General features: G+C 42.2%; 1 protein-coding gene across 6 annotated transcripts in view; it reads right to left on the bottom strand.

Annotated features, from left to right (window-relative positions):
• Rgs6 (regulator of G protein signaling 6) overlaps window positions 1-26,914 on the bottom strand; it is a 529,306-nt gene that overhangs the window by 403,911 nt on the left and 98,481 nt on the right. The window contains exon 1 of one of the 6 annotated variants that reach the window (XM_036205687.1): window positions 25,503-25,521. The exons of the other annotated variants lie outside the window; for them this stretch is intronic. The gene's annotated coding sequence lies outside the window, so the exon portion shown is untranslated. Of the gene's footprint in view, window positions 1-25,502; window positions 25,522-26,914 lie in introns of those variants that run through there. 6 annotated transcript variants of the gene reach the window in all.

The raw sequence follows: 26,914 nt of genomic DNA, 5'->3' as shown, positions 1-26,914 counted from the left end.
GCACACACATGAATATGCACCTGTGGAGACCAGAAGAGCTGCCATGTGAGGTGGATGCTGGGAACTGAACTCAGGTCCTCTGCCAGAGCAGCAAGCACTCTTAACTCCGGAACTATCTTTCCAGCCCTGGAAGGTCTTTGTATCTCCAAAAGTGTGTGGACCCTTGACCATGGGGTGAGGCAGGCCACCTTTGCCCTCTGTCTCCAGCTTCCGTTCCTTCAGAGTCAAAAGGGGATGATGATCCTGGATGAGGCCAAATGTTTTCAAAGGGCTTTGTGTCTCTGTATAGCTCTGTGTGTTACTGCTTTGGGGCTCAATCAGTAACTTCAGTTTCACTGGAATTGTGATTGCTCTACATTCAAATGGGAATTCCATTTTATATAGGTGAATATGATTTAAGGTTATCAAAAAGGTTTTTGTTTTTAGGGAATCTCTCTTTCCAAAGAATGGGATCTTTGGGGAAAGCTATGCCTGGAGTATGCTCAATGGTTGTCCACTCACAAACTACAGTTAGCTTACTATTCTTTTGTATTGAGGTAATAAAAATAAAATTCCAAGGGAGCTACAACTTGGGATTTCCCTTAAGCATTTAATTTTCTGAAAGAGCAGTTGTTAAAACTGAACAATTATTCTACACTGAATAATTATATTTTTAAATCTACTCTCTCAGTATTATTATATTTATAGGCTCATCTTTTTTTTTTTTTGAAGAATACTAAAATTTCTGAGAACAATATGTCATGAGTTTAAAAACTCTTATCTAAAAACTCTGGAGTGGACATATTTGGGAATTCAAAGAGTTTTTGAATCTTAAGAAAATAATACATGTTTCAGCAGAGCCAACCAGCCCATTAAAGTACTGCATTATATTTCTACATCACGGTCAGATCAACCAAGCCAGGGCTGTGCCTCCTATTGACTCCTGGTCCTGATCTATGGCCATGCCACCTTGACCATGTCAGATTAAAAATTGTGAAAATGAAAATTCAGTAACAACAGCTGTGAAATCTTGTTTCAGAACTTCTGGAGTTTGGACTTGCATTTAAATTGGGAGCTTGTCCCTATCTTGCTCTGAACTTGTGTTTACCATATTCATTGGTTTGTTGGCAAATAATTAAGTCCACATTTACTATCAACCTGATACAGCGGTATCATCATTACCTGAGAACTTGCTGGCACTGTAGAGTTGGGGTTCTTCCTAGACCTGATGACTTGCAGTCTGCATTTAATAAACTATCCTGATGATTCATGTACACACTAGACACCAAGAAACACTGCTCTCAAACTGTTTTCTCTTCTATGACAGAAGGCATGTGGTTGCAAAGTTGAAGAGCATGGTGCCTGCCTCTTCATGGGATCTGGTGAGGGCCCCTTGCTCCATTTTCACAGTGAAGACCACCACTTACAAGATCGTGCCAGGTCTCCTCCTCTTCATATAAAGCTGCTCATGCCACCACAGGGGTCAAACTCTTCTGACCTCATTGAATCCTCATTGAATTATCTACCAGTCCTTCATCTCTCAATACTATTAATATAGGATGTAGAGGGCCGTGATTCCAACCTGTGAATGGGTTTGGGGAGAGGTGCATAGCCAAGCCATGGAGTGGGCTTTCATTCAGATTGCAAGTCCTGGAGACAAAGGCTGATAAGGAATGCTTTAGGTGTTCAGACTTGGAGAAGGAAGGTTTCTCCCTCTTTGCCCAGTGGTGTCTTCTGTGACCTACACCCAAAGAACTAATTGATGTGTAACTTTCACTGCCAGTGTGTCTGTTCTTCCTCCCTCCTTCCCTTTCTCCTGTTTTCCCCTCCCCTTTCCTCATCTCCTTCCTTCTCTCCTTTTTCCTTCTCTTTTTGACATTGGCTTAATGTTTGATTTTAAATGGCTCATCAATCCCTTTTCTTACTTTAATCCTGGTCTACTTAAGTTTGTGTCTCCATTTTTACTTTCTATTTCTCCTGTGTGGTTTCTTTTTCTCATGTTCTTCATGGGTTATTCTTTTTAGTCTTCTTAGTCCTTCCTCGAGTAATTGGTTTGATACTCTGTTTCCATGCCTTAGCATAATCTCAGAAATTTCAGTATGGGTCCTTACACATGTCTACATCTAATCTTTTCTTTCCAAATGACAGCTCAGAACACTTCAGTTCTTATCACCCTCTTTTGTCATATGCCACTGGACTTTATCTGTTTCATTTATATTTCTATTTATTTTATTTATTTTTTATGTGTGTGGATGTTTTGCCTGCAGATATGTCTGCATTATGTGCATACCTGGTTCTCTCTGAGGCCAGGAGAGGGAGTCAGAGCCCCTACTAGAGTTACAGGCAATTGTGAGCCACCCTGTGAGTGCTTGGAATTGAACCCAGGTTTTCTTAGCCACCAAGACATCTCTCTGGCCCCTTTATCTGTTTTTTGTTTTTTTAAATTATTGATCATTTAAGATTTTGTTACCATTTTGTAGTGGGCATTTACATTTATTCACATATTTGCTATACTCTCTGCTTATTGTTCATTTTGTACTTTATATCTGTCTGAGGTTACTGTCTTTTGTTTTGTATGCATTTATTTTTGGTGAATCTCACATATTTTATGAATTGGAGGGTTTTGTATGTTTATAATAAGTAGGTAGACTGTCCTCAAGGGGAACTGAAACTCTGCCCTGGGGATGCAGTGGTTTAGTTACTAGTTCATGGGTCTCTTTAGGTCATCTTGTTGAGTCCTCTGCTCAACCAGAAACTCAAAACATGTTTTACAGATTCAATTAGTTTCAAATCAGTATCAAGCTTCATTTGAAAATATGCAAAGCAACAGCACATTGAAGGCAAAGTTAGCTTCATAATAACAACTTGGCTGAGTGCTGTGACCCTCGGATTTGCCTGCACATCTCTTCACCCATAGCATTAAAAGACATAGTTGCTTGGCATCGTTCCCATGAGTTCTGACTTACCTGCTCTGGGTGGGGACTGGAACACTGGAGCTTTTAAAACTCCCCAAGCAATTGTAATGAGTAGCTAAGGTTGAAGATGACATAATGCCAGTTAATGATATTTGCCACATTCAGGTGGACTGGGTTCGAACCTGCCTCTGCCATTCATGAGATCCTAACCTTAAGTTTCTTCATATCACCATGGTTTAGTTTCCTCAAAGTGAACATGGAGTTTATATCTCAAAATACTGTTCTAAGGAAAATGAATTCAATATATAAAATGTTCAGAATAACAACTGATTGCTGTGTGGTGATCGTGTAATATGAGTGCCCCCCACCCTCAGAGTTCACATGGAAAGGTTTGGCTTCCAGGATAGTGTATTGGGAAGTGCTATGGGCTTTGAAGAAATGGAGTATAGTGTGTAGGCTCTTGGTCACTGTGAGAAAGCCTTTGGAGGGGCTAAGACCCAAGCTCTCATTTCTTGTGTGTCGTGGTGTGACTTACTGACACACAACCCCCTTCCATTACCATCTGCTGTACTAAGAAGAGGTCTGAACTAATAGGGCTGACTCATCATGGGTTTGCAACTACAAACTATGAGCAGTTAACTTTCCCTTCTCTTTATAGATAAACTACCTCAGGTGTTTTGTTACAATAACTGAAAGCTGACTAATAAACCAGCACAAAAATAAACATTTCATGATTAGCAGTTTTGGGTAGACTATGACAAAGATTACTAATGTTGGAAGCTGTCTGGCTCAAAAAGTGCTTTGAAAGTACTTGGAATTTAAGGCAAACCAAGTATGGCATAGCACTAAGGCAGCTGTGGTGTTTGGTTGGCATTAATCCCCACCCCCATGTGGTTTTATTTATGTCATTTTCAACCATTCTTTGAATGTAGGAAGTGTATGTTGGACTCATATGAGATGTTTGTTTCCCAAAGACCAGAAGTTAAATCAAGAAAAGATCCAGAGGAATGATTGACAGCTTGCAGGTAGATTAGAGAACATGCCTCCCTAATTCCCTATAACAGAAAGTGAGCATCCTGTTAAACTGGAAATCAGCACTTTCGGGACAACTGAACACATGTCAATATTGCTGAGCTATCCAGACTTTCAGATGAAATCATCACTCACCTAAAGTATATTAATATTTGCGGTTGGACCAGAAGAGAGCCTGTTCATCTTAGTATCCAGCTGCTCTTCCTAGCTAGCCTGTCTCCTACAGAGGTTGGGGTTAACAGCTTTGCCTTGCCTTTCCATTTCTATTTTCCTCCCCAGTGGTTGGTGTTACACCCACCAGTACTGGCTGTGCTGGTAAAACACACTCTGTTTCCCTGGTCTATTACTAGACAGTTTCAGAGAAACTTTACACTTGTTTCTAATTCATCTTTAATGGGCAATGCCCTGATTTTTGGTCATTTCTGCAGCTTCCACTCTTACTGACATAGAGACATATTTTTAAATGAACTACCTTTGAAAGAAATATTTCAGTGATGTTGGGTCTTTTGTAATGCAAAGAACCTTTTGTTCAGCATGTTCTCTTTTGCTATGTTCTTTAAGCATTCACTGGTCCTGCCTGCCTGTGGATTTTGTTGTTGTTCTTGTGCTATGGGTAAAAGGGATATGCAAATGTAGTTTCTTAACTTTAATTCTAGTCTGTCTGTCCATTTATGCCACTATCGTGAAGAAGAGGTAGCAACTTTTTCTACAGTGATAAAAGTTCAACCAGGACCTGTGATAGCATGCTCATCAGAGCATTTAAGAAACATAATTTCATTTCATTCACTTACTCATTATTGATGCATTCAACAGCATAGATACATTAGTGATAGACCACGTAAGGATGTGCAGTCCTTATGTTTATTATATATATCTGAACAATGACCAAACTTGACATGAAGATGGGTGCCCAAATCAACCACTATTATATACATATATATGCATTTGGTTTTTTGAGACAGGGTTTCTCTGTGTAGCTTTGGGGCCTTTCCTGGAACTCACTCTGTAGACCAGGCTGGCCTCGAACTCAGAGATCCACCTGGCTCTGCCTCCCGAGTGCTGGGATTAAAGGCATGTGCCACCACCACCCAACCAAAAATTTTAAATTATTTATCTATTGCCTACATGTATGTCTGTGAGGGTGTCAGACCTCTGGAACTGGAGTTACAGACAGTTGTGAGATACCATATGGTTGCTGAGAATTGAACCCAGGTCTGCTTGAAGAGCAGCCAGTGCTCTTAAGAGCTGAGCCATCTCTCTAGCCCCTATCTTCTCTGTAAGATGGTTTCTCTTTTCTTTCCCACAGATTCGAATGGATTCTTTCTTAGTCAGAGGCACAGTGCATGTTCAAGATAAAAAAGAAACAATAAAGAAAGAGAAAGTTCACTAAGATTTGTCCAGGGTCAGCCTCACCTGGGATGATGCTCTGGCTCTCCCACTGCCCTGCGTTAGGTTGCTACTGAGTAGGGTTAAGTGAATCTCTTTAAAGCTGTCCAAAGAGTAGAAAAATGTGGCCTACAGAGCACCATGTTGCTGAAATAAGAGAGAAATATAGTACAGAACTAAGAGTCCAAGAGAAAAATAAACCCCAACAAAGGAGCAAACTCTCTCCATTCTCTCTGCGTATTAAAACCTTGCCTCAAAGAAATTGCAGATGTTAGGATTAAAACCCGGTGGTTCCACTGCAAGCCTGCAGAACTGGCCTAGCCATGTTCTGTAGCTGAGGCTCAGCAATCAGAACCAAGGAGGATCAAAAGGCTAAGAGGGCAGCCGAGATTTTGGTGCTTGCCCTTCATAGTTGGCCAAGCATCTGAAGTCAGTACTGTCCTTTGGAAGATGGCCCTGCGTCTGTGGGAAGCCACCTGTTCTCTCATTAACAATGCCATAGATATTTCACAGGTTGGCTGCAGCCAGTGTGCATGCTGGAAAACAAACAAACAAATAGAGGGACTCTGGAAGAAAGAGTGTCCGGAGAACCAGCTGCAGACCATTCATCCTCCAGGGATAAGCCCGTCCCAGCAGAGGACACAGCAGAAAGGGCGGAGCAGCTGAGAGGATCTGCCCTGCGGTTCGCAGTGATTCTTCTTTCTCTAGGCTCCAACTTCTGGCTGCTTTTTAAAGGTCGTATTACCCAGAAACAAGGTAGACACCCTCTTGATTTTGTGTAAACATCTGCAGCATTTAGAAATTGGAGGCTTCTGCAAATACTCCTAGGCTTTAAAAAACAAACAAACAAAACAAACAAACAAAACAAAACTGGTTCTATAATCAAACTCCAGCCATCTTTGCTCTGGATGTTTTTAAAACTGGTTAATGAGAATCTATCAAACCTGCTGTGTCTAGGCCTGTTTCTGCTTGTGGGGCCAGACATCTTCAAATGTCTGGTCTTCCTTGTAAGTAAAAGGCTGAAGGCTATAAAGTTATGAATGATGGGCGTTTAGGGATATAAATAGCTGGGCCCACAACCAGGCAATAACCAAACCCATTTATAAGACAAGCTAGGAGAAATTTACACTTCCGGTGAGTCCGTTAACAACAACCACATTCAGCCTGAAGTTGGAGAAGCTCTACCTTTTGCCTTTCTGCACCCACCCAGAGAGTAGGTGCTGGAGAGATGGCTCAGTGGTTAAGAGCACTGGCTGCTCTTCCAAGGACCCAGGTTCAATCCCTGGCACCCACATGGTGGCTCACAACCTCTGTAAGTCCAGTTTCACTGGGGATCCAGTGAACTCTTTTGTCCACATACATGCAAGTGAAATACTTATACACATTACATAAATAAATAGATTTAAAGTGTCAATTTTTTAAAGAAGGTGAACGTAATTCAAAAGGGGTGATTTGTTCCCCCAAGTACTGCCCACGTAACCCAGTGAAATTCCTCTCTGCCCTAACCTTGTTTATGTCCCTCTGCCCTAATCTTGTTTAGCTCTGAGGACAAGATGCACACAGGCTAGAAGTTCATTTGACTAAAATTAGTCAGCTCTAAGATGGTTGCCAGAGTGGCCTGTTGACAACCTTACACTTCATTAAGGTGCAGTCCATGTACTGAGTGGCACCAGCCACTACCAAGACAGAGATGGTGCCCAGACTCCCAGACAGTCTCCTTCCCACCTCTCTTTTGTTCCCTAATCCCTGCCCCACCCCATGTCTTTTACTCTTTTACAACCTCTGGACCCCTGGAGGTTGAGAATCTACTGTTAGCATCTAGTTGCTTTCTAGTTTTCTCTGTGTGTTTACAGGCTGGCATTTTCTCTCCCTATAGCTCCTCTCAATAGGTGGTCATTGGCTGCTCTGATTGTTCATGTCTCCCAAAAGCTCATGTGGCCATTGGGGTGAACTTCTGTCTTTCTCAGAGGTGGATGTCCTGAGTTTCTGGGAACCAGACCATCAGTGTTGGAACAGGCAGATGGGCAGGCAGGAGCATGCTGGGACTGGATCCTCTGTCTTTATTATCTAACTGAAGTCACCAGGAAAATAGGATGCCAGCAATTCTTCCAGCACATGGCTTTGTTAACTTCAATGAGTTCCTCAAATTCCACCTTCAAATTATAAAGTGTTTTTAGAGGATAAAATCCTCCCCAACTCCTCTCTGATCACATATAACTTGACCTGTTTCTCTTCAGTGTTTACACCTTGCTTTATTTTTTTTTACAGTGCCATCATTGAAGGAGACTGGGCCCTTGTCTTAGCCACGGGGAGCTGAGGATGTCTAGCAAAGCTTGATCCTCAGTCTGGCTTTCTTCATACCACCGTGCTGAGAGGGGGATTCTCTGCATCCATGTTTCTCTTCTGTGTTGGTCCTTCTCAGCCTCGCTTTAGTGGTGAACCAACTGGTTTATTTTTCTAACTCATCTCACCCATTTGGGGTAATTTTTGGCAGTTATTCTTGTGAGTGTCACAAACATGGATGGACATATTCATGCCTTTCCACAGTGCCAGGGTTTATGAAATAACAGTGATTTTACAAGCCACAGCAATCACCATGGCTTTAATTCAAGGACTACTGATTTCACTGATGTGATTGCCACTGATTAGTTACAGGTTCTTTTTATTTCCAGTCTTATCTCTTTCACTCATACACACGCACTGGTGATGATGATGATGATGATGATGATGATGATGATGATGATGATGTTGATGATGATAACCAAAACAATAGCAATTATAATAAGTAATCCTGAAAAGAAAAGTATGATGGAAGATGGCAATAAAATGGTCCCCTCCGGCATTGCTACAATCCATTCTCCCTGAAACTCCTGTCCACTCTTTGGGCGACTTCTAAGCTTCACCTGCACATAAGAACAAACTCCTTAACACTTGCTGATACCACTCTAGCCTCAGTCCCTGAAGTGGGCTGGTGGGTAGCCTGTGAATTTCAAATGCCATGCACTCCTCCACTCCCTTCTCCTTTGGAAACAGTCAACTTCAAAATCCTCCATGTTGGGCAGAGGATCTGAAAACAGACACCCTGATGACCAAAAGGACATTGATGTGTTAATTGCCATTGCTGCTGCCTTGAACAGAGAGAGGATGTTTTTATCAGGTCTTCTTTCAAGGACTGATCACAGAGACAATGACTGAACTTTGTTCCAATTGCTAAATCAAAGCAATAGTCAAAGGTTAAGGGACTGTATGTCACCAGTCTCAAAACATACATCAGTGCAAGAGTCAGCCTGGAGTTGCTTTAAGAAACACTCCTCACCAATAGTTTGGGGATAAAGCTCCTGATAAAACCTTAAACACTGACAGGTGTCTACTTGTTAAAAACATTTGCTTAAACATTGACCTGTATCTACTTGCTAAAATAATATGGGGTCGGGGGGAGGAAATTTGGGTGTTGGGGAGATGGCTTCGTCAGTAAAATGTTTGCCTTGTAAGCAGGAAGACTTGAATTCAATTGCTGGGAGCCACTTAAAAAGGCAGGCAGGAGAGCTGGCACTGGAGGAACAGGAGGATCTCTGGGGTTTCCTAACCACCCAGCCCAGGTGAATTGGTAGGCACACTGAATGAGAGACTCTGTCTCAAAGTATGAGGTGGAAAGAGAGTGAGGAAGACTATTGACTTTGACCTCTGGCCTACACACACACACACACACACACACACACACACACACACACACACACACACATACACACACACACATACACACATACACACACACACACATACACACACATACACACACCTGCACATGAGTGTACACACACACACACACACACATACACACACCTGCACATGAGTGTACGCACACACACACACACACACACACACACACCTGCACATGAGTGTACACACACACACACACACACATACACACACACACACACACACACACACACACACATACACACACCTGCACATGAGTGTACACACACACACACACACATACACACACACACACACACACACCTGCACATGAGTGTACACACACATACACATACATACAGAAAAGAAAGAAAAAGGACATTTATAAGCCTGACCCACATCTCCTCAAAAAAAAAGACAAAAAGAGAATAGAAAGAATAGGGAAAAAATGGAAACAGAAAAAGCACCAACACTAGATGCTGAGATTACATTTTCAAGGTTTGCCAGCTGGATGTTTAATAAAAGTGGTAATTATCATATTTTAGTTTCAATTCAGATGGCTCTGCTTCCATACAACATATGTTAATGATTAGGAGAAATTTCCCCTAAAAAACAAAGTATATGAAAATACTCAGCAGATCTTCAATATACACGAAATTAACCTGATTATTATACTAGTTCTGGCTACAACGCACAAGATGATATAAATCCAATAAGATTTACCTATTACTTTATATATCTATAGAGAAAAACGTTTTATTGCTGCCATAGCATTTATGAGGAAATTTGCACATTTCTAAGGCAATTTTATCTATGATTTCATACATGTATGTGAACAATTTTTGATCATATCCATCCCCCCTCATCCCCCCATTCCAAGTCCTCCAGCATCTTCCCAAGCATCTCTCTCCCAACTGCAAGCCCACTTCTATTTTTTTAGCAAGTCATTGAGTCCACTTAATGCTTCATCCATGTACACATGTGTGAAGCCATCCACTGAAGCACAGGAAAGACAGCAGTGGCCGTACCCTCAAAGAAAGTAACTCTTCCTCTCCCAGTAGCTATTAGCTGTCAAAAGCTCCCGGCTACAGGTGGGACTTCATGGGCCATCCTCCTTCCATCTACATCAAAGCAAGTTGTTGTTATTTTTTTAATTCGATGATTTTTGGTTTTTCAAGACAGGGTTTCTCTATGTAGTTTTGGTGCCTGTCCTGGATCTCACACTGTAGACCAGGCTGGGCTCGAACTCACAGAGATCCGCCTGTCTCTGCCTCCTGAGTGCTGGGATTAAAGGCGTGCGCCGAGGCCACTGCCGCTGCTGCCACCATCACCCAACAATTCAATGTTTTTTTTTAAGTGTCTGTGTATAGTATATGCCTGTTCATGTGCATGTATGTAACTATGCATGTGTGTGGGTGTGTGTCTGTGTCTATGCATGTGTGGGTGGCTGGGGAGCTAGAGGTTGGCACTGGGATCTTCCTCAATGGCTCTCAAACCTCATTTCTGAGATAGTCTCTCAGTGGACCTGGAACGTCATGGTTCTAGATTGGCTGGCCCAGTGAGTCCCATCATCCTAGGTCTATGAGCACTGGGATGAGAGCCTCAAGCCACATGCACAGTGTCTGATGCGGGTGAGTAGGAGCTAAACCCAGGTCCTCGGGTTTCCCCTTTCAGCACTTTTTACTAACTGAACCATCTCTCCAGCCTACACTCATCCCTTTGACTCAAGGAAAACCTGTGACAATCTACAGTGGAAGCTTTGTATGTTATTACTTAACAGCCAAACAGATGACAACTACCTAATGGTCCCTCGCGTGTGACATGCCAACTTTCCCTTTATTGTACAACCTCAGACCTTAGTTTTTTTCTCCTTTGATGAGGCAGGGTGGTCCAATGGCAACGAGAGCCCTGAAATTCCAGCCTGCCAGTCACACTTCCACAACACAATGACACTCAGTGGGATCTAAGGCTCACTGGGTGTTCAGTTCAGCTCCCTCACTCATCTCCTTTTATGGCTGAAGACACAGAAATAGTTGACTAATTTGAATGACTTACCCAAGAATATCGGCATGAATATACTGGTACAAAAATGAGTTGAACTCATACTTGAAAAGTACATTTTCCCCAGCCACGCAGCAAAAGCAAGTGATTTTTAAAATGTCTCTTTTTGAAATTAAATTGGAGAAAAGCTGCCAAGTTTGCAATTCAAAGGTATTTCCAGCTCATTCCCTCCAGTGTCTCGACTTGAACAATTCAACTTCTAGGGTCTCCGAATCACCTCTTCACAGACCATCTCTTTTATCTCAGCATCCTCCTCTTTCCTAGCTTTGTGTACACTGCTGCCCCATAGCCTCCTCCTCAGATTCTCCCCCATCTCTGCTCATCTCCACTTTCCATTATTCAGTTGGCCAAACTACAATTCTGATAAAATCTAATTCTTCTCAGATTGCCTCCCCACCCAGTTGAGAGGGAAAAAATAAACAATGACATGGGCTTGTTTTGTTTCAAAGATATAACACTAATCTCAAAGGGCTTTGGGCTCCACTAAACAAGCTGATCGCATTTTCTTGGCCAACTTCTGCTGCTGCTGGGAAAGGACATCACACATTCACCCCTTCCTCACACAGAGAAGCAAACAGAAGATAACCACAGCATCTCCCCACGACCACAGACATTCACCTACATGCATTGCACAAATCTAGAACAGGCCATCCCTGAACTTCAGCCCAAATGACCAAGCCATCACTTAAGGGCTTAGATCACATCTTTCCTGTGCCTTTCCTGTGTCAATTCCTTTTTCTCTACAAAACATATGTAGTCATCACTTTTCAAGTATATTCAAATAAGTGTCATTGAAATCAGCCAACAGCAAAAACAGGAACTAAATTTGGGGCTGCTTACATGGCTTGGTGGGCAAAGGCACTTGTTGATGACCTGAGTTTGAACTATGAGGCTGGGAGATACTCATAGTGGAAGGAAAGGCCAAACCCTGATATCTTTTGACCTCCACCCACATTGCAAGGCATGTGTCATGCTCACATGTACTCATTCTCTGTCTCTTGTCTCTCTCCCTCTCTCTCACATCAACAAATTAAAATCTTTTTTAAAAAGTTTTCAAGAGATCTGTTTTGAAAAGAGAACCTGTATTTTCCTATCTTCACATACGGTTTAGTTATCCTTCCCACCTCCTACCCTGTAAATCTAAATGTCCCAAGAGCTGTAGCTTCTTCTCACCTTTCATTCTTACCTAAACCAGCTCTCATCAGCTTTTCCCCACCCACCCATTGGTCCTGGTGTTATTAGCGGCTCCATGGTCCCCACACAGCTACATGGACAGCATTCAGATGTCATAGTCATTGGCTGCACTCTTGTGGTTACCACACCTCCCTCTTCCTTAGCTCTTCATGTAGCTTTGGAACATGTCACTTGCCTGACTGCCCAACTCTCTTCAGTCCTCTCACCTGGTCCCTCTTCAGCTCCTTGGGCTAGGGGTACTGTAAGCACTGCGGCACTCAGTCCTCCTTCCTCCACATTCATCCCCACAGGGACTTCAACAAATCCTGTAGGTTTAACCAAATACCCAAGGCAGCAGACAAAGAGGTACGCCCCTGTAATCCCTGCAGCACTCGGGACAGAAGCAGGAGGACCTCACATTCAAGACCAGCCTGGGTTGATAAGGAGACCTGTCTCAAAATAATTTGTTTCCACCTGTGCTCTGAATGTCCAGCCTTAGTCCTTAGTACCTAGCCTTCACTTTGAACTCTAGGTTCATATATGCAATGGCCATGTTCTTCTATATAGGTAGCAGCATATTAAAACAGCATTTATTTCCTCTGTGAAAACAGTATCATCAACCACAAAGGTGTTCTCAAAGCAGCTGTAGGTCTTTAAAAAAATACAACCTGAATTAATTACCTCTCATAACGTCTCCTTCTCAACTGCCCTCAAGCCTCTTTATCTACATAGACTCACACCAAAGCTTCATATCTAGTCTCCATACTTGCTTCCTGCTTTCTTTAGACTTCTCAGAGACCATACTTTAAAACACAAAGCAGATCATGGTTCCCCACATTCAAAACCTGGTATCTTCCCAACACAAGCAGAACAGGCTCTGAGGCCCCACTGGACAGCTTCTGACAGCTCTGTCTTATCACCTATCCATTCCTTTCTGGCTACACATCTTGCTGGCTGCCTTCCTGCCTCTCTGCACACTCTACAGACTCCAGGCCTTTTAAATCACTGTTTCTGCCACATGGAATACAGTCCTATCTCAGTATTATGTGTGACTTGTCTCCGGAGTTTTCAGAGCTTTGAAAATCTGAGAATGCTCAAATCCCTCATGTACAATGATGTAGCGTTTGTACATAATTTACCCACATCCTTCCTTACCATTTAAACCATCTCCAGATTATTTATAATATCCAATACAATCTACAGGCTGTGGAAATATCTGTATATCACATTGCCCAGTAAACAGCGACAGGGAAAAGAATCTCTACATGTTTGGTACACTGACGTTTTTTCCCAAATGCTTTTCACTGGAGGTAAATCACTAGGTGTGAAACCTGCAAACACAGAGGGCTGACTATGTTCTTCCCTGGGGTACTCACATGGCTGTGCTCCTTCACTTCCTTTCATTTTTTTATACATCTGTCACCTGGCCTTTCCTAACTCCCTCTCTAAAATCATGTACCTGTCAGCTGCCAGCTCCTTTCCGTCTGCTCCCATCTCAACGCTCACCACTGACATCACTTTGCACCTTGTCTGCTCACTTGTGGGTCATACATTTTCCTTACTGAAAATAAGACTCATCGGGTTGGTGGCTCTGCTTTGCTCCTTGCTCCAGGCAGGATCGAGCTCTGCTTGCTTTCACCAGATGTCCAATGAATGTTTGTTGAATGAATTACCCAGCAAGGAATTCATTACCAAGTTAACCGCTATTAGTTATGAGTATGTATAGTCAGGCAGGCTGCCCCCCCATCATAAAAAAGATAAAGGGCAATTTTGGTTACTAGATGCCAGACAGCAAATCTTTAATGTTATAAAAGTTTTCACTCTGTGTTCTATATCAGTTACAACAGAAAGAATAGTAAAGAGATCATTCATTAGTGAATGATGGGCTCTTCAAATTAATGATGTAAAGTATCTCTTGGCCTATTAATTACAAATCATAAGCCCTTGCATAAGCATTTTGATCAACTGTGACCTGAAAGTTGCTAGGAATAGAAACATTTTTAAAAGGCCATTCCCCGCCCCCACCCCCAGTGGAAACAAGGGCCTCAAGGATACACTTGATCACAAGATTCAATCAGCTTCTCTCTTGCTCAGTAATAAATGTGGCTAAATATGGGGTATATAGCATTGCTAGATCTCTCTTCTTTATATAAATGTGTCTTCTCTACCCTATTAAATCACAAACTCTCTGAGTGAACATTTCCTTGATCCATGTAAACAGAATAGATTGGGTTTCATTGGGTACGCCCAATCATTAGTCCCAAATGCTAACAGAAGAATATTGCTTAAGATATATGCATTGTATGGGTTAGTCATAATTTGGCTTACCACAGTCAATCAAAACCTCACAAAGACTGAGGCTTGACCTCAACTTTCATGCTTCCAATCACAGTGGCAATGGATGGGCACCTGGTAGATCACATGCTGAATCTTAAAGCTGGCTTTCTCATTTCCTCTCATTTCATTGGCCAAACCAAGTCACCTGGCTCCCACCCATCATAGCAGGAGGGGTCCTGCAACAGTGTCTACAAACCAGTAGTAGTAGTACATGCCTTTAATCCCAGAACTTGGGAGGTAGCAGCAGGTAGATCTCTGTGATTTTAGGTGATTTCTGTGATGTCTACATAGTGAGACCCTGTCTTGAAAACAAAACAAAACAAAAAAAGTGTCTACAGCTTTCATAACGGCCTCACTTCCCTTATAGAGCCTGGAATAACAGCCTTCACATAAACACAGGCAAATGCATTCTTGTTTACCTCTATTCTACCCATTTATACATTTAAACACAGAGACAATCTCCAAAGGATAGCCCCCAAATTCCTAGAAAGAAATCAGGAAAAAAAATCATGCTTTTATAAAACAGAAAAGCAGTCTTTTCTTCCTGAACCCTGGGGTACATAGCTACTGCTGCCATCCTCTGCTGCCATGGGACTTCAGCCTCCCCTGCCTTCCAACAGAGAGTGAACACCAAGCTTCTCCAGGGAGCCCCAGACCTCCAGCACTAGTCTGCTGCTGAAGCATCCAGCTTTGTGAACTGGGCTCTCAGCCGCTCCAGCAGGAAGATGGCTGCTGTTGGACTACCCAGCCCTGATCATGTTAGCCAATCTACTAAATCCTCTTTTATAATATTTTTAAAATTTAAAGCAAGATTTAACAACACCATATCCCCTGCATCCCACCAACAGCAACCAAATGCATAAAATGTGCTGGAGGAAGAGCCTTTAGCGAACAGAACAGAGCTCTTCTCTGCCTCTTCCTTGGCAGCAATTCCTGTTCTGTAGGCTCTTGATGTGGGATCGTTCTTGGCTGTCACCCAGGCTCCACTGCACCCACTCTATTTGGATAAAAACAAGCCATGACCTTAGATGATTTCAGCTTCAGAAAATGACCAGGAGCCAGAAGAACAAACATAAGATTAATAAATAGCTAAAAGAAAGAAAAAGGAAAGTTAGTGGTGACATAGATTTATATATGATAGACTACTGGCCATAAGTGAATGACAGAGGGCTGGAGAGATGGCTCAGCAGTTAAGAGCACTCACTGCTTTTGCAGAGAACCTGGGTGCAGTTCCCAGCACCACATGGGGGCTCACAACTGCCTATAACTCCAGTTTCAAGAGGATCCAACACCCTCTTCTGGAATCTGTGAGCACACACATGGTGTAAATAAACTCACATAGACACATACTCATAAAATAAATAGGTAATTCTTTTTTTCTAATGATATGGCAAACTGGATGAGGGTAAGAGATACTATGGGATTCCAATATTATATAGGTCAAGTTTCAAAAAGAATGTGGATATTGTTTAAAAAATTGAAAGGGAGACATAATTGGTGCAGGAATATAAAAATAATAATAATAGATACTATTTTACATGTCATATATTGTATAGTAAGTATGTACTGTATATCATCTTATATAAGTGTATTATTAAAATATATCACCAAATATACTATTAGACACTTTAGAAAATATATTTCATAATACATGAACATATTATTAAAAACACCATTAAAAGAGTACTTATAACTTTAGAAAAGCAAACAAATGACAGACTACTTGTATATATAATACAAAATAGCATTATTAAGCATTTACATTGTAACCACATCTGTAGCCATCATTCCTCTTCCCATTATTGTTGCTGGGTTTTTGGCTCTTTACTCTCTGGGGGGAGCCCATCACCCAGCTCCCAAATAAATTACACACGAAGGCTTATTCTTACTTATAAATGTCTGGCCTTAACTTGGCTTGTTGCTATCCAGCTTTATCTAACTTTAAATTACCCTGCCTAGCTTTTGCCTTTGGGCTTTTATCTTTCTCTATTTCTGTGTACCTTTCATTATTTTTTACTCTGTGGCTTGCTGTGTAGCTGGGTGGCTGGTCCCTGATGTCCTCCTCCTTTTCTGGCGGCTTCTTCTTCTTCTTCTTCTTCTTCTTCTTCTTCTTCTTCTTCTTCTTCTTCTTCTTCTTCTTCTTCTTCTTCTTCTCCTTCTCCTTCTCCTTCTCCTTCTCCTTCTCCTCCTCCTCCTCCTCCTCCTCCTCCTCCTCCTCCTCCTCTCCCTCCTCCTCCTCTCCTCCTCCTTCTCCTTCTCCTTCTTCTTCTTCCCCATCCTGGATCTCTCCTTCTATTAATTCTCTCTGCCTGCCAGCCCTGCCTATCCTTTCTCCTGCCTTGCTATTGGCTGTTCAGCTCTTTATTAGACCATCAGGTGTTTTAGACAGGCACAGTAACACAGCTTCACAGAGTTCAACAAATGCAACATAAACAAAAGTAACACTTCTTAAAATAATATTCCCCAACACACTATTGATTTATGTAAGAAGTCTAAAGATCCTTGCCCCCCAAACCTCACCAAAAGGCTTTAATGACAATTCTTGCTTGAATTCTAGCCTAGTATTCCTCATGGCACAACACCTGATGCACACACAGGGAAGAGAGGATTGGGGGGGGCGCATTTGAAGCATGCCTCTCTTTTCTTGGAGACACAGAATGGCATACACAGAAACAATTGGCTAAATGTCACATGTTCCAACAGAGGCATGACTTAATAGAGTGGGTGACTAATAACACAAGTTTATGTTCTCACAGCACTAGAGTCTCTGATCCAGCAGGGACTGAGTGGGCCTCCTTTCCTGGCTTGCAGATAGTCACCTTCTACCTGAGTCCTCATAGGAACACAAATCATAGGGGAGCTCCATCACCACCTAATCAAACCCTATTAACATCCTGAAGACCATTATAGAGGGAAGCAGGGATCCAGCCTATGATTTTGGATGGATGCAAGCATTAAGTCCATAACCAAAGGTAACATGGGTTAGAGATAATGAAGCATGGACCCCTCTCTAAAGCATACGTTCAGAATGCAGTGTGAACAGGCTTATGTCACAATATGGCACTGGAGCTAAGTGCCAGGATATTTTACGGTAAACACACTTTCCCAATGCTCTGCTCTTCCATCAGGTTTACTCTTTCTAGGCTTCATTAGAAAACCTTAAATAGTACAGACAAGGCCACTGAAAGAGCTATCCAGCATCATGCCCTGGTTTCCAAAGTGCTTGAGGGGAAAAAGGCAGAACATAAATGTAGTTGTGAATGCCTTACATAAATTCACTATTTATTTGCTAGTAGGCACTAGGTTAATAGGCTTAACAAAAAGATGTGGTCAAATAAAATATTCACAACAACCTGCCAGTACAAATGAAATACTGGAGACAGCAAAATGTCATTTAATGGCACATCACATCCTCAACAGTGTAACTCGGGTCTCCAACAGTGCTGTGCCTTCAGCCACTGTTGGGCTGGGAAGCAATTTGTTGGGCCACTAACTATGGAGTTACAAGAAAGAAACGTCATGTCTATGAAATTGAAGGTCTAGATATGCAAATCAAAGAATTAGAGTAGGTGGATTTTAGTCATATTTCCCTTCCTTAAGTACTCAAAAATAACACTGGGGATTTTTTTTAATGCTTTTTATATATACTCTGTAGAGAATGTTTATAAACAACAAATGAGTGAATCGATAGGAAAATATTATTGGCTCTGCTAAGGATCATGGGTCTTTGGAACCATGTCATGGTTGTCCTCACAGAAGAGCCTCTGTAGACACTGGGCACCAAGCGTGCACATGAGAACATACACACCCATTACACATACACTCCATCAATAGCTATTTTGTTATAGGAAAAGAGAAATTTCAGGGCTTGGCTATTCTAATACAAGATAGTAAGAGTCCTGCTGAAACCTTAGCATGTCTGGGGAAACTGAACTGTGTTGCAAACATTTCTTCCTTGAGATATGTAAACAAGGTCTACTCTCTGCTTATAGGATCCCAACAGCAAGCTAGCTATGTTCTGCCAAAGTTCAGCTAAGGAAACCAATGAATTCATTGGAGTTGTCTACAGAATGTGGGTGAGAGTTTGCTCACAGGTACATAAATGATTCCAAAACTGCCATCATAGAAAGATTTCACCCTAACAGATGATGGCTTCCCTATAACCAAACAAAGTTTTTGCCTTCAATTAGCCTCCCTCAGCTTCTACAGCAGTGGTTCTCAATCTATGGGCCACAATTCCTTTGGGGTCACATATCAGATATCCTGGATATCAGATATGTATGTTATGATTCATAACAGTAGCAGATTACAGTTATGAAGTAGCAATAAGAATAATTTTATAAAATTTGATGGTTGGGGGTCACCACTGCATGAGGAACTGTGTTAAAGGGTCGCAGGATTAGGAAGGTTGAGAACCACTGCTCTACAGTCTAGCCATGTACAGTTAGGGCAGAAGCACATACAAATGGCTGGTGGGAGAAGCTGAAATCTCCAGAGAGAGTCCAATGACCATCCTCACATCCTCCTTCTATGAGCTGTTATCAACAAGCCTGGCCATGACCATGATGGCCTCTTGCAAGCAGGCACAGCTGAACTAATGTAGATGAAGCCATTCCTCAGAGGATAGCACTCTGCAACAGACTGAGTACAGCTATGCTTCCAATAAATCAGTGTCTGTCAGCCAGAAATACTTACATGGAAGATGACAAGCAAAGAGAGTCATGACTTGACAGTATGATAACTAGCATCAGAGAGACTAGCAAACATTTGCACCATGGCAGATTTAGTGGCAGTCACTCACCTATGTCATGCTCGCTTCCCAGCATGCAGCGCTAGAATGATCCTGAGACCAAGCCCAATACAGAGGCTAGCTCATCCTTCAAGAGTGGGCAAGCATGTGAAGCTGATCCAGCATTCACTGCTGAGCCCAACTGGAAGAGGTACAAAGGCTGAAGCTTGAATTTTCTGAGAATTAAAGAGGCAGGCTGCTTCTTAAGCTGTTGGCTGTACGGCCTGTGAGCACAAAATGAGCCTCAAAGGGCCCAAGGATGAAGCCTTTGGTAGTCACAGAAGAAGAATTCACAGCCACTCTAGGTTGCTAGTAAAGGGTTAACACTGATTGCCTCAGGGAGAGGAAGGTGACTTCAGTATAAAACTTCCTGGGCAGCACTCCATGGTGGGTGTTGTGGTAAAGGGTTAACACTGATTGCCTCAGGGAGAGGAAGGTAACTTCAGTACAAAACTTCCTGGGCAGCACTCCATGGTGAGTGCTGTGATTAGAACGGACATCAACAAGCAGGCACAAAGCTAGGTACAAAGACCAGTGCTGGCCACCCAGGAAGCAGAGGCATGAGGTTCACAAGTTCAAGGCCCACCTGTACTATAGAATGAGTTCAAGAGCAGCCTGGGTAACTTAGCAAGAACATAGAGAATGAACTAGAAATGTGGTTTAGTGGTGGAGAGCTTGTCTAATCCGTGTGAAGCCCTAGGTTCAATCCCTATGACTACAAAATCATAACAATAAACAAATAAATAATCCTACCCACATTTTGCATGTTGCCAGTAGAACCAGTGACTCAAAGCCATGCCCCTAGTGACCTAACTTCCTTTCACAGGGTCCCACTTCTTAAATGTCCCACTACTTCCTAATAGTGCCACAGGGTGCAATCAAGCCTTTAACATGTGGGACTTAAGGGACATTTGTGAGTGTAGCCATATTACAGCCCAAGGACCTAGATCATGATGGCCACACAGATGATGACATCACTATCAGCTCAGACACCATGAGAAGGCTCTGTAGTTCCTGATGGCCATGATGAAGTTTCTATGGCAACATATAACCACCAACTTCATTGAGATGTTTGCTCGACAAGCCTTCTGCTCACACATGGACTACAGCTTCAGAGCATATTGTACTTCACTAGACAGCCACAGCTGCACTGCAGATTTCTACAGATGTAGTATGCTATGAACACAATTAAAAATACATAGGCCATAGGCCAACATTTCAAAGCAAACGCTACACTGGGGTGAGAAAATCACCCACCAAGTGTAAGTTTTTTAAACTTACGCAGAAAGACTTCTATGGACATCAATTTGGAAGTCATTCTTAAGGATACACAGAAGCCATTGTCAACCAGAGCTGTTGTTTTAGGGCAAAATAAGAAGTAAAAATATCATACAAGTTGGCATTTTGAAATTTCAGTGTCTCTGCTTGGATGACCAAGAACCAGAGTCTAGATAGCTCAGACACCTATGGTAAACCCAAATACTACTGCTCGAAAAAGAAAAAGGAAAGAAAGAAAGAGATGAAGGAATGGAAAAGGAAGAAAAGAAGGAAGGAAGAAAGGAAAGAAGGACGAAAGAAAGAAAAAGAAAAGAAACAAAATAACTTCTAATGATATTCTGCTATACTCATAGTCCAGTGCCTTATTCTCCTATCATTAGAGAGGCTTCCTCCTGCAGCTGATGGGAACAAATACAGAGACCCACAGCCAGAGATTATTCAGGGGGGTGGGGGGACAGAAGTTGGGACACACAGTTCTAAACAAGGTGTCCCCATCAAATCAATCCCCTCAGAGCTTGGGACCATGGAAGAGGAGGCAGAAGGAGGAGGGGAGGCAGAGAGAATGTAGGGCACCAGGAGAACAAGGCCCTCTACAACAACTGAGCAAAGCTCCTATGAACTCACCGAGACTGAAGCAGCAAGCACGGGGTCTGCACTCTGCACAGGTCTGCACAGGTCTGCACAGGTCTGCACAGGTCCCCTGCATACATACTTACTGTAGCTTCCAGCTTAGTACTTCCACAGGACTAGTGCATGCAGAAACAAGTACTGATCCTTGCACCTCCTCTAGGGCTTTCATTTTTCTCTTGGTTTGGCTTGTCCAACTTTAATATTATGGTTTTCAGTTTATCTTAGGTTTTATTTTGTTATGTTTTTTGTTATCTCTTAGAAGTCTGTTCTTTTCTAATGAGAGACAGAAAGGGTGTGGATCTGAGAGCAGAGGAGGTAATGAGGAACTGGAAGGAGTAGAGAGAGGGGAAACCATGCCCAGATTATACTGTATGGACAAATCTCTGTTTAATAAAAGGGGAAATTGAAAGCTCAGTGTCTAATAAGAAATAAGCTATATAAGAAATATACAGTTCTATATCTTTTTCTCCCTCCCCCCCCCTCAAAAGTAATGCATCTTACACAATAAATCAAGTGTTCTGAACCAAACATATGCAGCCTGATTGATGATCATCAGCAGGAACAGTTCTTTGTGACATACATCAATAAACTCTTTTGTTTGTCTGAATTTGGTGTTCCCTTTCTGGACATCCAGTGTCTCCATCAAAATGTATCCATGCAGGCCCAAAGAGAACACTGGCTTCCAACTATAAATCTATGCAATGAAACAGCCCAGGGCCATGTTCCAAATGCAGCCACCTGGAAAGCTATAGGCATAGAGTGGACTATGGCAAGAGGTTAAGGGTCACATTCAATGAGGAGAGGTCATCCCAGATTAAGTAAAAATGCTAATAGACAAATTGAGGACCAAGAAGGAAGAGAGCAAAGGATTAACCCTAGGTGCTGTTGGATGGTCTTTTCTGTATGCTGTGAATATGTGTTGCTACCATTGGTTAATAAAGAAGCTGCCTTGGCCTATGGCAAGACAGGTTATAGCCAGGCAGGAAATCCAAGCAAAGACACAGGGAGAAGAAGGGTGAAGTCAGAAAAGAGACACCAGCAGCCACTGAAGAAGTAAGATGCCAGAAGACCAGTAATGCCACAGCCACGTGACAAAATATAGATAAGTAGAAATGGGTTAATTTAAGATGTAATAGCTAGCTAGCAATACGCCTGAGCCATAGACCGAACAGTTTATAATTAATATTAAACCTCTGACTGGTTATTTGGGTACCAGTGGGTGGGAAAGTATCACCTCAGGGAGTTTAACTTCTTCAAACGTCACATTCTTTTATCTGCCAATGAGACTACTATGATCTGAATGAAAAATATCCCCTAGGCTCACACATTTGAATATTTGGTTCCCGTTTGGTGGAATTATTTGAGAAGACTAGAATTTTAGGGCATGGAGCCTTGCTCCATCATGTGAGGGAAATGGGCTTTAAGAGTTTATATAGACTCTCTGGGTGGTGGTAGTGCATGCCTTTAATCCCAGCACTCGGAGGCAGAGGCAGGCAGATCTCCGTGAGTTCGAGGCCAGCCTGGGCTACAGAGTGAGTTCCAGGACAGACACCAAAGCTACACAGAGACACTCTGTCTCAAAAAACAAAAACAAACAAAAAAAGAGTTTATATAGACTCACACTACTTCCAGTTCACTATCTTGGCTTCCTGTGTGATGAGATGCGATCAGCCTGCTTCCTGTTCTGGATGCCTGCCTTCCTCACCATTATGGGCTCTCCCTCTGGAACTGTAAACCAGAATAAATCCTTCATTTTTTAAGTTGCTTTTGGTCATGCTGTAGTGTTTTATCACAGCAACAGAAGAGTACTGATAAAAATAACACCTGAACTGTAGGACTCCTTTAAGGCAGTTTCTTCAAAAGTGACCCTATGACACAACCATGTATCATTCTGCATATTCCCAGGCTCATGCACAGACCTCTTGGGTCAAAGTCTACATTAAAATAAATAAATCAAATAGATAAACCACTTCCTAGTTGTTCCTTACAGACGTGGAATTTTGATGTCCATAGACATAAAATACATGCCAAACAACCTGCTAGCTCATACTAATTCTCATTGCATGGCTACTATCTTACCAAGAATAAAGAGTCACCCTACCCCAAAACAATCTTCCAAGGCTATTGAAGATGAAATTAGAGATAATTTCTGCAAAACAACATCAGCTTCATACTGTAGAAATGAGGAAGTGAGCCCTTCTAGATGTGAAGATGTGATTCACAACCTTTACTGCACAGGGAAGACACATGGGATACTTTTAAAGGCCCTGTGTTCAAGGCTGTGCCCCAGACAAATAAATCAGGGTCCTTGGAGGTGAGTTACAGACATCTGTATTTAAAGAAATTTCCCAGGTGATTCATTGTGTGGCAAGATTTGAACATTCCCCAGCAAGCTTAGGAAGAGACTACAGGCAGTGAAATAACTCAGAGAAAAACTTGGGTGCCAGCAAACCAAGCAGGAAAGAAGTTAATTGTTTTCTAGTCTCTCTACAGAAAGGGAACTGAATCTCATTTCCTACTTAAGACAGTGGTTCTCAACCTTTCTAATGCTTCAACCTTTTAATACAGTTCCTCATATTGTGGTAACCCCCACAACCATAAAATTGTCTTATTACTACTTCATAAGTTTAATTTTGCTACTGTTATGGATCCTAATGTAATATCTGATATACAGGATGTCTGATATGCGACCTCTGTGAAAGGGTCATTCGACCCCCTCACAACCCCCAGATTGAGGACCGCTGATCTAAGAGATGGATGAAATACCTTACAAGTCTATCAGAAGACTTTTGTACTCACAAAATTGGCAAGAATTAATGTCTATAACAGAGAGGGTTTTGCATATGTGGAACTGAAGGATCTTTTTGGTAGCACTAGAGGGTTGGGAAGCGGCCCTATCTGTCTGTCATGGTAATCATGTAGCTGTGAAGAATGTCACACAGCAGTACACAGCAACATCTCTTACCAGCATAGGATCCCAAATCAAAATGGTATACAGCAGTGCAATGTAGATGAGACTTAGAAACATAAAGGATAAGAGCAGGTTCAGAGAGATTATTTACCAGTCCCCCTTATGTGTGGTTTTGCCTTCTGTGGTTTTAGTTACCAAGAGTCAACTGTCATCTGAAAATATTTGGTGGGAGCCTCCAGAAATAAGCAATTCATAGGTTTAACATATAGTTCAGTATGTTAAGATTGTTTATTCATTACTTATTATTATTGCCACTGTGATATTTTGCCTTGCTTATGAATTATGTATGCCCAGGAGGAAGTACAACATACACAGAGTTCAGTATCAACTGAAGTGTTGGGCACTCACGAAAACATCTCAGAAGGTATTATCTGAGGATAAAGATGGACACCCCATTCACTCCTGAGAATAAAGGAGAACCCCTCTATAAACTTAGAATGGTGACACCTCATACATCTGAAAGCCAGGCAAGATGAAACCGTGCATCACCTAAGCAGATGAGGAAGGAGAAAGCCAAAGGACACATTCAGAATGGTGTTTGCCTCTGGATGAAAAGTGGCAGAGACTCAGGGATACTCTGAGACTCACAGAGACAGAAGCACAGCATAAAGGGTGCTCTGATCCTTATATGAGCCATGAGACAGGTCTCCACATAAGTAAAATAAAAGATGGTGGGGGTCGGCTCTGTGGGTAAAGGTGCTTGCCACCAAATCTAATGACCTGAGTTTGATTCCCGGCACCCATATGATGGAATTTCTCAAGTCCTCTGACCTCTACATGTGTGGCACATGTGCAGACACACACACACACACACATACACACACACACACACACACACACTCAACCAATTAATACATTTTTTAAATCATGATTACTCTAATTCTGTGTAGCAGAGTTGCAAAGATAAAATGACAAATCTCTCTGTGAAGACAACAAAATCAGCAATGAGAAGGAACTTCAAGTCTTGCTATGATTTTAGCTGAAGTCAAATACTTAATTGGCTAGGATCATCCCCTCTTCCAGGCTGTGTTTCATGTTAGAAGCAAGGATTGGGGCAAAATAGACACTGTCATGTTGGAGCATGGGGCTTCATGTTGCCAGCCACACAGACCCTTAGTAGCTAACTAAGAACAACCAATCATGAAATGAGGGAAAAGTCAAATAATAGCCAGAAAACTCTAACTTCTAATTCCACACTTCCCAGATCTTTTGAGGGTTACATTCTTCATATTTCTATAAGAAATTAATGTACCTTAATGTCCAGTACAGCAGGAACCATCCAGCAGAGTGGCCTCATCGATTATCCATATTGTTGGCTAGGGAAAGAAGAGTTATTTATGGCAAGATACCCTCAACCAAAGGAGAGGCTGTGGAAACTGTGGACAGTTTTATTTTTCTCATCTCTGCTTTGTAACATGAAATTTATCAGAACCATTGTGTCTTTTCTTAGTCCCCTCCATTTCAAGCCAAGTGACAGGTTTAGCTCTTTCTCATCCAGAATGTTTGAAACTGTTTTGACTTTCAGGAAGCATTTGAACAGCCAAGCATAAGGTTATCGATTCTGATAGGCAGTAGCCAGAATGAGGCCAGATCTGTTTCACATTTGAGTCAGCAGGTCATCTTAAGATCAATTTTGTAGAATTTAGAATAGAACGTTCCTCCTTACACAACCAGGCCCTAATGATTAGAAGACCCCATTCGAGCCCTTCCCAAAATGAGCTCTGAAACGCTTACTTTGCATGACATAAATATAAGCAGAAAAACAGCAAATATCTGCCTGTAGAACATCCTGGCCATTAGCAGTAGATTCTAGAGTGTCAGGAGGGCTTTCAACACCCTGGAGACCACACAGAATACATTGCAGATTCCTACACCATGGCCCAGACTTCATTCAAAACTGCAGGTTGAAACCAGAAGTTGCTGCAAGCAGCTCAGGTCATTCTGAATCATGAACCCACTGTACTGGTCACTGCCTCCCAGCTCACATAGACATCCCAAGGAAACCCGAGACTTGGAGAAGCTAGTAGCTCTTTGAGCACTCGGTAGATGACAACTCCCACACAGGTACGACTCTAGCCACCGTTTTCAGCTCTGTTTTCAGCCCCGTGTGTTAGAACAGAACCCTTTCCTCTCCGCTTTGCCAGTGAAATCCTCCCTAGGTTAATTCATACGGCTTTCAGGATCATTTCCAATCAGCCCATTGTGAGAAAGGATGAATGGGGAGGTGGAAACAGAACAGCTACCACCAACACTCTCCTGTGCAAGTTTCTGATGAGACAGATCACCAATGTGTCCTGTGGTAATCGATGAAGGCACCAAAGCAGGATTGCCCACTGAAATAACAGCACAATGTTACTTCTTAAAGGAGATGTACTGGGCAGCCTAGGAGCTTTTAAAAAGACAATGCACCCTTTAGTTTAAACGCGGGTTTCTTTCCAGTCCCTGTGCTAGCAAAGGAGGGCCTGATGCTCCAGACACGTTTTGGCCAGGCTCAGCCTATCTCCCTCCATAACCAGCTCCCACCTGACATTTGCACAAGTTCTTCGCTGACCTTGACCACTTCCAGCATGGTGACAATGACAAGAAGCAAATCTTTGACTTACTTTATTTTTCTTCCAGACCCAAATCTACAGAGATAGGGAAAGGTTGCTTTAAGAAAGAAGA

The sequence above is a fragment of the Onychomys torridus genome, chromosome 14, assembly GCF_903995425.1.
Source record: "Onychomys torridus chromosome 14, mOncTor1.1, whole genome shotgun sequence".
Lineage (NCBI taxonomy): Eukaryota > Metazoa > Chordata > Mammalia > Rodentia > Cricetidae > Onychomys > Onychomys torridus.
Note: the sequence above shows the minus strand (reverse complement) of the source record. Positions and strands in the feature narration are given on the sequence as shown.